At 34.8% G+C, this 12278-nt stretch overlaps 2 protein-coding genes across 7 annotated transcripts in view; one reads left to right on the top strand and one right to left on the bottom strand.

The window, feature by feature from the left end:
* Positions 1-3591, bottom strand: part of LOC124220521 (semaphorin-1A) — a 231184-nt gene extending 227593 nt beyond the window's left edge. Inside the window, exon 1 of the mRNA XM_046629562.2 lies at positions 3492-3591. The gene's annotated coding sequence lies outside the window, so the exon portion shown is untranslated. The remainder of the gene's footprint in view (positions 1-3491) is intronic.
* ss (spineless) overlaps positions 1-12278 on the top strand; it is a 134016-nt gene that overhangs the window by 19685 nt on the left and 102053 nt on the right. The window lies entirely within an intron of this gene.

Raw genomic sequence — 12278 nt, 5'->3', positions numbered from 1 at the left:
CAGGTTTGAGACCTTTTTGCTGCGTACGATACAGACATCTTCCTGTTTTTTTTTCTTCTCGTCATCTTGCCAAATTTATAATTGTGCAATTGCATATGTATATAATGATAAATTAAAAAAAAAAAAAAAAAAAAACGAAACTCTTACCGAATTATTTAGGAGCTTAAAATTTGTCTGAGAATTTCGAGAGATCCCCAAAATGAAAAAAAAGGTTTAGGTTAGGTTAGGTCGGGTTGGGTCGGGTTGGGTTGGGTTAGGTTAGGTTAGGATTCTTTTTTTTCATTTTGGGGATCTCTCGAAATTATCGGATAAATTTCAAGCTTCTAAATAATACGGTAAGAGTTTTTTTTTTTTTTTGTTTAAATTCATTTATTCATCGTTTCTCATCGATTTTCTCCAGAATGAATGGATCGCGACGCAGAGTAATATTCAAATGCAATCGATAAAAATTGAATCTGTCTCCGATTGATTTGCGAAACTCGTAATTTTATTTTTTCGGTTTAACTTTTTTTTTTTTTATCTCGTTTTTGAAACAAACTTCCGCATCCGTGTAAAGCGATAAATTAACCAAGCCGAGTAAAGTTGAGGTATTATTATTGCAAAAATGTCGACAGACCGTAAGATTCTCTGTATACGGTGAGTCGAATATTGTCAAAAATTTGAAGAAAAAAAACAACACGATCACAATCAATTGTATACTGTGTATGCATTATACGCACACATGGAATATTCTCATTACTTTTGTTTTTTTTTTCATTTTCGATTGTCGCACGTAAATTTCAACTCCGTATAAATTCGTACCTACGTATAATGTAATACGTGCGTGTACACATAGTTCTGAACTTGACTACGCGATAGCTATAAAAAAAAAAAAGAAAAAATTTTACACGCAGACGGGCATCACCGCCTGTATGATTGTGTGTGTGTGTGTGTGTGTGTGTGTGTGTGTTTTGTTTGATTTTGCGCGAGTGTGTATCGGACGTAGAGAGACGATATTATTATACATGTATTACAGTCGGGCGGATATAATTTACAAGCGTAATGCAGGTCGTAAATATATATTTACCGCGTGCACCTGGATCGACGACGCATTGCGGCTATATTATATTATTAATTATTATCCACACGTATGCTTTTAGGTACGTGTATACATGTATATACGTATAAATACATGTATATCAAATGTAATACATTGAATCGGTATAATGCGGAGAATGGTGGAAGCCAATCTCGTATTGCCTCATCGCGTTCAATTCGATATTAATTTTAATAACATTTCGTTTGCTCGTTAGTTTTTCCCCTCACCTCCATTATCCTCCTCCTCCCTAATTTCTCTTCCTTATTACAGGTAAACGCTTCGATTTTCTCGTTTTATCACGCAAACGTTAATTTATTGCAATTTTATTACACGGTACACGACATTGTATAATAATAATAACAACAACAACACCAACAACAACAATAATAATAATAATTTAACCAACCTCAAAGAGAACAATTTTGTTTTATTCTTTTTTTTTTCTCTCTCTCTCTCTCTCTCTCTCTCTTTCATTTCAACCTTGCAGATACTTGTGTCCGTAATTATTTTTTCAACAGTGAGAGAAATTTTTCGTTACGGTTAGTTGCAGAAACCAAACTTTTCTTTTTATCCCTCTTACTTCTAATTTGTAAATTAAACTTATTTTGGTAAAATAAAAAAAAAAAAAAAATTATGGTAGCAGGCACAGAAAGTGAAAATTTTAATATTTTTTTTTTTAAATTGAGATTAAATTTCAATCCCTTACAGAACTAATCGAGACTGGGGGAGAAAATTTGAATCTCTTAATCGTACAACCGCTGCCAAAAACCGTGATCGGGAATAAAATGGTCGTGAAAATGCAGACAATAGAAGAAGTAGGGAATGTGTTTTTTTTTTTTTTTTTTTTTTTTTGTCGGGTTATACGTACGTCCCGGGGGTCGGAAAATCGGGGATGTTCGGATTGGTCGAATATATATATATATGTATGTATGTATTCGGGGTAACCCCTGCAGTCTTGGAAGCCAATGAGGAGCGCGAAGGAAACTGCAAGTCATTCGTACAAGCGACCAATAAGAAACTTCAGGTCTCCTCGGGTATGTTTATTATATATACATATATATATATGTATCATGATTGCTTTGAGCCGTTGTGAATTTATGTATGGAGCATTCCAACCGAACTCGACCTTCGCTCGACTTCACGTGTTTAGGTTCAGTTCTCAATTTGTTTTTTTTTTTTTTTTTTCCCAAATTCCGTCAACTCTCAAGAAGATTCTGAATTACTTTATCTACGACGTTTTATTTTCAAATCGCCCTTTTTTATTAATTCACATTTTCTACAAGGACGTAGCGCAAGAATGTGAGTTCTGACGGTAAAATTTCATTGAATTGAAATACTTAGTTCGGTTCGAAGTTTGACTAAACTATGAGCCAGCCGAACTAGGTTCCAAGTTCATAGAGAGAGAAAAAGACAAATGTCTAATTTGAATTTCTAACTAAAAATTCAGATTTGTGACTAACGATTTTTAACTCTCGGATACCGTATTACATGAAAATATGACGATTCTTTTTTTATTTTGAACCACTACAACGGATCCGCTCTTACAAATTTTTGAAGTCTGAACTTGGATTCGTTATACGTGACCCAAAAAAATTCCGCCCACCAATTTCTATCAAAATTGAAAGATTTGTAGACTTTTTTACACCGTATTGGATCGTCATCGCCCGATAAACCGACGAGTACCAATTATCATCAAAATCGAAATGTTTTTAGTTTTTTTTTTTTTTTTCCCAGCTTATCGAATACGCGAAATTAAAATTTTGCGAATCTGATTTTAGATTCGTGATTAGCGACCAAAAAAACTCCGCGTTACCAATTTTCATTCAAATCCATTTATCCATTCTCAATATATCATAGTTTTGATTTGATTTTTTTGAATTTTGTTATTTAAATAATTGAAAAATTGCCGAACCAATCAAAGCCAAAATTTAACCAGTTCTAAGTTTGAAAAAGCTGCGTCGATTGACACCAAAATCATTGAAATCCAGCAACTCGTTCTCCACATATCAACGGACGAAAAAAATTGATCACTACGTAGAAACACACATGCACACACACAAAGATCCATCCGAAAATGATCTGAGGTGATTAAAAATTCATCTTTCGATTTTCGGAGTGATTGCAACAACATTTTGTTTTTCCGTGAAAACAGAGAAACGACAAATTAGAAACATGTCAACTTGTCACAAAATAACTGACGGGTTGAATCGCGATGATTTCACATCATTCAAGATCGACAAAAAAAATAAAAAAAATCAACGCAGAGCTTTGGACGGACTGATTTCGACACCGTTTCCTTATCTTCCCACTTTATTCAACGTTGCGATTCGGTCACACGGCAGGTACTACATTCGAATGCATTTGTCACTACGATTTGCACGTTTGGTAATCCAATTGCAAGTTCAACACATACCTAATATCACCTCGGAGCATCCTTTCCTAATCCCATCGCCAATTGTCTCCGGATGATTGTTGGTAAACAGTGATCAGGAACAACAGAGTATCAGGAGAGAGAGAGAGAGAGAGTAAACACGGTGCAAGACGCACAAGCAACGGGACATGAACACCGACGATTGCGCACAGTTTCGAACACTTGAGACACTGCGTAACCGGTTCAAACGTCACTCGATATTCCATTGTTCGTTAGAAATCGCGAGATATAAATTAGCGACATCCGATCACCGCCGCCTCGAAATCAAGACTGAATTTGGAACTGTCGAGGCGAGGCGAGTTTCTCGGCTTCGGGAATCCGTCGACTTTGTTCAATGTTTCTACGAAGCGGTAGTGCCACGGTTGTCGATAATCGAGGAAACTGTAATACCGATAATTTAAAAAAAATAGATACGGGTAGTTTTAAAATTTTGAAAAAAGCTGCGACCTTTCCCAAGGGTGATTTTCTTTCCTCCTGAAACGAAACAAAATAATAAAAAAATGGGTGCGTGTACTTATGTACGCGCGTGAGAAGTTATACTTCTTTGGCATCATTAAATAATAAATATTCAACATTGATAATTTAATAATATTTAGTATTAATTATATTAAATAATGATATTTTAATTCATATCAATAAATAATACATACGGATAACTAACCTTAATTATATTGGAGCACTTGAAAAAGTATTTTAGCACAATTTTTTCACTAATATTCACAAATAGTAAATAATATTAATCCAAATATTCAATTTAAATCACTACTGAATATATTTTATTGCCACATATATAATTCGCACTTGTATGAAAATAAAACACGTGTTGTGACTGTAAAAACTAAAACCATGTGGATAAATATTATAAATAAATATGAAAACAGTGACAGAGGCGACAAGCGTACCAACATTAGCTTTTTTTCGAGACTTAATGAATTCGGTTGAGTGGGCAACTTCATCCTGTCAATTTTGCGTTACAGTGATGCGCGCGCATCTTGAAATTTCACTCTCATCAGTTTTTCATAACGCGCCTAAAGAAGTATAACTTCAAAAATCGTTTTTCTCGTCAAGCACTTCGCGATCGATTTACCCCCAATCTTTATTGTCGAAACTGAATCTGAACACACGGGGCTCGATCCTGGGTCGAATTTACCTGGAACGCTCCGTATATCTTCGAAACTACGAGGTGGGGTGAAAACACTGCCAGCTTATACGGCAATCATGGTATCTACGTGATGTATTACGGAGTATGGAAAGGGGTTGCGTATCACCGACTGGTACAAACTCAGTAAGCCGACTACTGCGGTCTTAGTCGGGCTGCGATTTTCCGCCCCTGAAAACGCACGTACGTCAGGATGCAACGTCGTGCATCAAACGTCCTTTTAACCTGACGCGATGTCCTCTTAACCTCTGTACACTGAGAGGAATTTTTCGTTCTAGTTGCCGCTCGGTCCTTGACTGTTTTCATTTTTTACCACAATCGAAAAATATACTTGCAAGTAGAAAATGAAAATTAGTTTTGTAACGAGTAACGGATTCTTTAAATCCCTTATCTTGCCTTTGGATTGAATACGAATAATTGATTTTTCATGGGTTTTTAATTCGTTGCCGGTTCTTCTTTCGAAAAAATGTCTGAACCTTATAAACAACGTTACAAATAACCTTATAACCCTTCAAATTTCTGAACATTGCAAATAATCTGCCTTGTAAGCTTTGAAATTTCTAAACTTTGTATAAATAACCTAATAACCCGATGAATAAAAATTCTGCAAATTGAAGAACGATGAAAAATGAAAAAAATTCGAGGATACGAACAAAAATTGAGAATCTATTCGCGTAGCCGATCTGCCGAACTGCGCCAAGTGCAGCAAGTGAGCTTTTTCGTTTCCCTATCGAGAGAGTCGCTAAAATTTTTCGTTTTTGCGCGGTTCGTACCGAAGTCCGAGTGTAAAAGTACAAAAATAAATATGGCGAAGCGAAGGTACATCCGGAGCAATTGCGAAACGGTACAAGTTGGATACATATAGGTATATATCAATGGGTCTTTGGTTGAACGTTGAAATTATTCGACTGCGAGGCATGAAATAAATGTCGAAACCAGTGCGCATTTAGGGTACGTAAACATCTCGGCCTTACGTATTATACCGAATGCCTGACGCACCCCTGCTCAACAAGATGTAATTTTGAGTCATCAAGCATAAGTTTATTCTGTAACTCGTTATAATTAGGCAATCCGGAGCGATTCTTTCCGACACGGAGTTTCTTCGCCTGATCTCTCGCTCTCGTTGCTCGTAACGTACTTTCGGTTTATTTTTTTTTTATTTTCTTTTTTTTTTTTTTGTTCTTCACTTATCTCTCTGGCTTTGGAATGACTTCATCCGCGGCGAGATATTACACGCGGTCTCAGCCTGGCGAAATTAATTCGTCCGCGATATTTCTCGGAAACGTTTAACTCGCGAGACCGAAGAGAACGGTGAAATATTATTTTCCTGCAATTTTCTTAAATATATATATTTTTTTTTTTTTTTTTTTTTTGAAGTTATACTTCTTTAGGCGCGTTATGAAAAACTGATGAGAGTGAAATTTTAAGTTGCGCGCGCATCACTGTAACGCAAAATTAACAGGATGAAGTTGCCCACTCAACCGAATTCATTAAGTCTCGAAAAAAAGCTAATGTTGGTACGCTTGTCGCCTCTGATCACTGTTTTCATATTTATTTATAATATTTATCCACATGGTTCTAGTTTTTACAGTCACAACACGTGTTTTATTTTCATACAAGTGCGAATTATATATGTGGCAATGAAATATATTCAGTAGTGATTTAAATTGAATATTTGGATTAATATTATTTACTATTTGTGAATATTAGTGAAAAAATTGTGCTAAAATACTTTTTCAAGTGCTCCAATATAATTTAGGTTAGTTATCCGTATGTATTATTTATTGATATGAATTAAAATATCATTATTTAATATAATTAATACTAAATATTATTAAATTATCAATGTTGAATATTTATTATTTAAAGATGCCAAAGAAGTATAACTTCTCACGCGCGTACATAAGTACACGCACCCATTTTTTTTTCATTTTCGACATTTATCACCGCAAAGGAGAAAACAGCGAAAATACGGTTTAAATTCAATCAGTTTCGTATATTTGGCGCGATAAATCGACAACGGTCGGTGATTGGTGAAAAAATTTGTAAAAACCTAAATTGTAGAACGTGGAGTTAAGGCCGCGAAAAAGTTTCTCGTACAAATTTTTGTGTCGCGACGGTGAGTCGATTTGTCGCACGGAAAAAAAAAAAAAAAAAAAATTAATGAAATTTATCTTTTTATTCGAGATGGCGGAAAATGCGCAGAAAAAATCTTGTCGAAATTTCGATGTCAGACTTTTCTGAGCTCTCTCTGCGCAATTACGTGAAAATTGGCACAGTGCCGTCGTTAGTATAACTTTGCTATTTTTTTTCGGACAAAATGACTGAACTATTGGTTTCGAAAATGAAGGACATAATTTTCTCAAGACAGATAGTGGGAAAAAACCATTCATTCGTTGCGAATAATAATTTTTATTTAACCTAAACTTGAAGAAAAAAGAAAAAAAAGAAAATTACAGAAAAGAAACGGGGTAATTAATTTTCTTGCATCATTTTCACCTGATTCGAGTGAATTTTTTAATTTGGTTATTGATGCTGGTAAAAAAAAAAAAAAAAAAATCGACACAATTTCACCCACTGAAAACTTGTAAAACGGTCTGTTCGTGACAACTTTGATAGCGAAAATAAACACAGTTTATAAATAGACTGTTGCTATAAAATGATCGTAATCCCAGTATGTCGGCAAATATTTTGTCAAAGAAAATCGATCGAATTTTTCGTCTATTGAAGAAGGTGAAGTGAAAGTTTCGTTACGGAAGGTAAAAATTTCACGAGAATCACCTGATTTTTGCGTCAAATTTGAAAATGATAACACCAGTGGATTAAGAATTAAATAAAAGAATTGAAAAAAGCTTCGAGTGAAATTTTTTATTTTTTTTTATTTTCAATCATTCGTTCAAAGGCATTCGTAGCAATTTTGAATTCGTATTTTCAATTTCACCAGTTCGCTTATTTGATCGAATATAAATCCGGAGTATGATCTTGACGAGTTGAAAAAAGAAAAAAAAGAAAAAATCCAAATTATTGTTAAAAAAATCACGTCATGGCGAAATCTGTATTTTTCCGTGATAAATAAATACAAAGTGATATCGACGGCGGTTACGTAACCGATCATTCGGCGGCCCCGCTAATCGTGTAAGTTTGTGGTTAAGCCTGTGCTCGATGGTCATAAAATATTTCAATTTTATAACAGTTTAACGACTGTGACATTAAAACCTCTGCACCGATGGTATTAACAAGTATTATAATGCGAGAAGCCCCGAGACTGCAGCGCGCGCATTTTAAAAAATAGCAAGGATATCAATTAACCGATTTAATTGCCGCTAATTAGGAAAGTAATCATTACCGAGTTGCAGCCGATGTTACGCCGCTCGGCAATCCTTATACGTCTATTACATGCATAATTATCGAATTACCTATTCGACCGTCGAGCTTTGAACGCTTTCCCCCGCCTCGGCAAAGCTCTAATCTCTTACAACGTCCGCGTATACAATGTAAGGTTTACATCTTTTTCGATAAAAAAAAAAAAAAAAAAAAAAAAGAAATCCTGTGAAACGAAAGAAAAGAAAAATTTATTCAATAATAATTATCGTAGGAATTCTGATACGATACGTAATTCCGGATAATTAATAATATTACGTATCAATCGGACGGTTCAAAATCGATAATCAAATTTTTTTATTTTAATTCCTCTCTCTTCGATATATGTTCAGAATTTGGATACAGGAGAAAACTGTAAAGAAATCTGATGCTGGTAAATTGATATCGGAAAAAAATTATTGTACAACCTACCTTGACATATTTTTTTAACTCTGTTATCGAAAACATGCAATGTGCAACGTAATTATGCGTCAGTCTGTAAATATCTTGTTAATTACCGTACTATAAGCAATTAATATTCGTACCAGACGACAGCACGGTTTTTATGAATCCTCTGCTGGCCGATGCGAGCTTAAACACAATAACATCTATCAGGGTCATGTAGTAGTCCTACCCTTACCGACCGAGCAAACTCGCAATTTTTCTTCAAATAATAAGTGAACAAACAAACGAACAAACGGAATGGGTTCAAATTTCCGTTTGCTTATTTAATAAAAGAATAAAAACGGCGAGCTTGCTCGGTCGGTAAGGGTAGGAATGCCGCATGACCTTAAGCTACCAATTGAAAACGAAATGAGATTTGCGGCTGCGACGTCGTGCTTAAAATTTATCTCCTTGGTCGGAAATTTCATGAAATTGTGTTGAAAATTTATTTTTGTAGGACAAAAATAGATGTAAGTTTGTATCTGGCTGCAATTGTAGAAATGTAAGGGCAATTAACCTCTCGGTAGAATTAAATTAGTTGTTCTAAGTATTTGGGCGCGTAGAGAAGTTAATTGAGATCGGGGTCCCTTCTTCTCCCAATTCCTACCATGAAACACTTTGATCTCGCCGCTCGAAACGCAGCTGATCAAACCGGAATGCCGGCGTCGACTCGTGCGACGATAAATTATTATACCGTCACCGGGATGACGGCTGTGCTCGAAATTCACGAAGATACGTTTCACGGTGAGGATTATTGCCGTTTTGATAGCTGGAAGAATATTTGAAGGAACCGAAAATGCACTTTTCTTCGGGAATTAATTACGAACGAATGGGGATGGCGGTAAAAAAATTTTACTCTTTTGCGCGATGTTTATCAATGGTTTGAACAGTGTTGAGTAAAATTTTTCCAGTCACATAAATTTAACAATATTGGCGGAATGTGGGGTCGAAGGTTGGGTAACTTTTTTTTTCCACACATGATTCGTTTTGCAGAGATTAAATACTTGAGTTCAACTTGGCCGATTTCAGTCAAGTTTTACCGTAATGATTCTAGGACTTGTAGTTTTCAGGCCATGCTCGGAGAAAATAACAAACAATAAAAAGGAAATTAATAGAACTCTACCATTTTCGTGAAAACATCGATTTTTTTTTTTTTCTAGGAATCGAAGCTCTGTGTCGATTGATAATTAAGAAAGTAAAGTATACCGATGAAGATACTCTTGAAATTTCAAATCGACTGAAAGATTCGTTTCCGGGAAATTGAAATGTAAGAAAAATACAATGTTCCCTAATTTTTCGATCTTTGTAAAAATCAATAAAAATTTTCACGAAAACCAGCAAATAAACATTCAAATTTAGGTTACAAACATTCACAATTAATTCGATAAAATCGCTGACCATATAACTATACGTTTCGTTTTTATTTTTATTTTATTTTATTTTTCATCGGAAGATTTGTTTCACACGTTTATAGAGCGATAAAATTATAATTTACAATGCGAATTTCGATGAAAAAACAAATGACTAAAAATTATCAGACGCTGTATATCCCTGATTATTAAAATATACGAACAATGTGTAAGTGTAAAAAGTTGAGAACACTCGACAAGTTCCCTAAAAGTAATTCTTACCATTGAAAATGCGATGAAGATGTTATTATTGGAAATGGTGAAATATGTGACTAAAAAATGAAAAAAAAAATAGAAAAAAAAAAAAATGCTGGAAAGAATTCATTTCATTCTAATGGCTTGACTCTTGAGAAAATAGCAGCGGTGATACGATTATTGTGTTTCTACAGGAAAGGCAATCAGATTTAACAGGGCGATTATGCCGTTCGAATATGTAAAGCCGAATCAACTAATCCGTGGAAAACAATTCCGTTCTTAATTAATGTTCGTGTTTAACAAAGGCGCGTAGATGGGTGAACACACGACGAGTAACAGGTCGCACCTATCCAATCCAATCCAATGAAATCTAGTTGGAATTGACGTAAGGATTATTTATCGACTCCTTTTAACCGTCGGCGTAGCCGCCGGTTTTTGTATGAAATGGTATCGATGCCACAGTTGCCGCAAGGCAGTCATTATTTTGTTGGTAAAATGCGCGTGCGAGTGTGTGTGTGTGTGTGTTTAATTTTATAAACTCAATACACACACGGGTTAAAGTTTCCCGTTTTTACGGCAGGGACGAAAATATGGACGAAAGAAATCGAGAGGAGCTCACATATTTTTATTTTATGTTTTTTTTTTTTCTTTTTTTCTTTATTTCTCTCTTTTTTCACCAGCGGTTAATAATGGAAATTTTAGTTAACGAAATTATGAAGTAAGAACAGAAAGAATGAGAAAAAAAAAAAAATAAATAAATGGGACCGATTTGAAATGTGAATAAAATCCGAACGCGTTGGCCGATTTACGAAAACTTTATTTTTCTTGAAATTAAATACAAGCACATGAAAAAGTCGATGAGAGAGTGAAAAAAATTGACATCAAAATATGTTCGACTCAATTTACTTCTGAAATTGTTATTCGAGGATTAATTTTGGAATTTTTTTTAAAATTCTCCACGATTTTCTTTGCCAAATTAGAATCGAAACGCGCGCTTCAAAATTAAAATTCTGTTCTCGGTACGTGGCGAAGAAAGTAACGTATAATATTCCATAGTTTAGTAACAAAAAAAAAAAAAAGAACGAAAGGCTGCGGAGACGGAGGAAACGGAAAGCAAACAATTGACATCATCAAATTTAACGTCGACGTTGAGAATGCATCTGAAATTTTTATAAAAAAATTGAAAAGCAAGGAAATGGCGATATTAACAAGATACGTTAACTCTCGGTGCGAAATTGACGCGTTTAAGCAACATCTCGTTTAACACGAGTGAAAGTTTGCTGATTCAGAATTGAAGTTTCAACTAAATTTAACACTGCAAAAAATAACAACGACGGGCCGCAAAAAAAAAAATTACGTCTAATCTATTATAAACCAAAAAGTTTCTTCCAGTATTTTCGTTTATTATATATTTTCATTTCATCTACTTTAGACGGAAACTTGACGACAGATTTCAGAGAAAACGAGATGGAAAAAGAATCTGTTATTATAGGCTAAGACTGTAATGAAAAATAAGAAATGGCGATAGAGAAATAAACAAACTGGCAATCGTTACTTAATACGTATAATGTTCGAAGTTCCAGATTCGGCGAAGGCGTAATAACACGATGTCCGTTTGAAAATCATAACTATTTCTTAATCCAGCGTCAAACGAAAAGCGAGCTCGCGCCGAGGGATCAACGAGGCCTTAAAACCCTCTGTAATTAAATAGCCTCCGAGAGGTTAATGCCTTTGTTACACCACTGACGAGCCAAAGGCTCGCTTCCACTTAGCCAGAGATCAAAACTGGACCACCGGACTGGTCCGATCGCCGCCTCGACTTATTTATAGCTCGCGTAAAATTAAGCGCGAAAAAGAGAAGTGTCTAAGAAAATTAGAAATAAATAAAAAAAAAACAAAACAAAACAAAACAACGGTCCAGTCCGATATGAGAAAATTAGATTTTTTCCAAACGAACATTTGATCGGGTCAATCATTGTTCAACCAGTTGAAAAAGACAGTTTAGTGAATTCGAAAACTATGCATAATGTTTCAACTATTGATTTTCACAGAGATGCTGAATTTCGTGTTTTGGATAGTTCGAAATTTTCATGGCTTCGAATTACAACTTGTTGCATTCCGAAGATTCGATTATCAAGAAGTATAAAATTTGTCGAATTCAACGAACTTTGTTGTTAATTGAACATTTAATTGGTAGGTTTA

The sequence above is a fragment of the Neodiprion pinetum genome, chromosome 5 (genome assembly GCF_021155775.2).
Source record: "Neodiprion pinetum isolate iyNeoPine1 chromosome 5, iyNeoPine1.2, whole genome shotgun sequence".
NCBI classification, from domain to species: domain Eukaryota; kingdom Metazoa; phylum Arthropoda; class Insecta; order Hymenoptera; family Diprionidae; genus Neodiprion; species Neodiprion pinetum.
The sequence above is the reverse complement of the archived record's forward strand: the minus strand, read 5'-3'. Positions and strand labels throughout refer to the sequence as shown.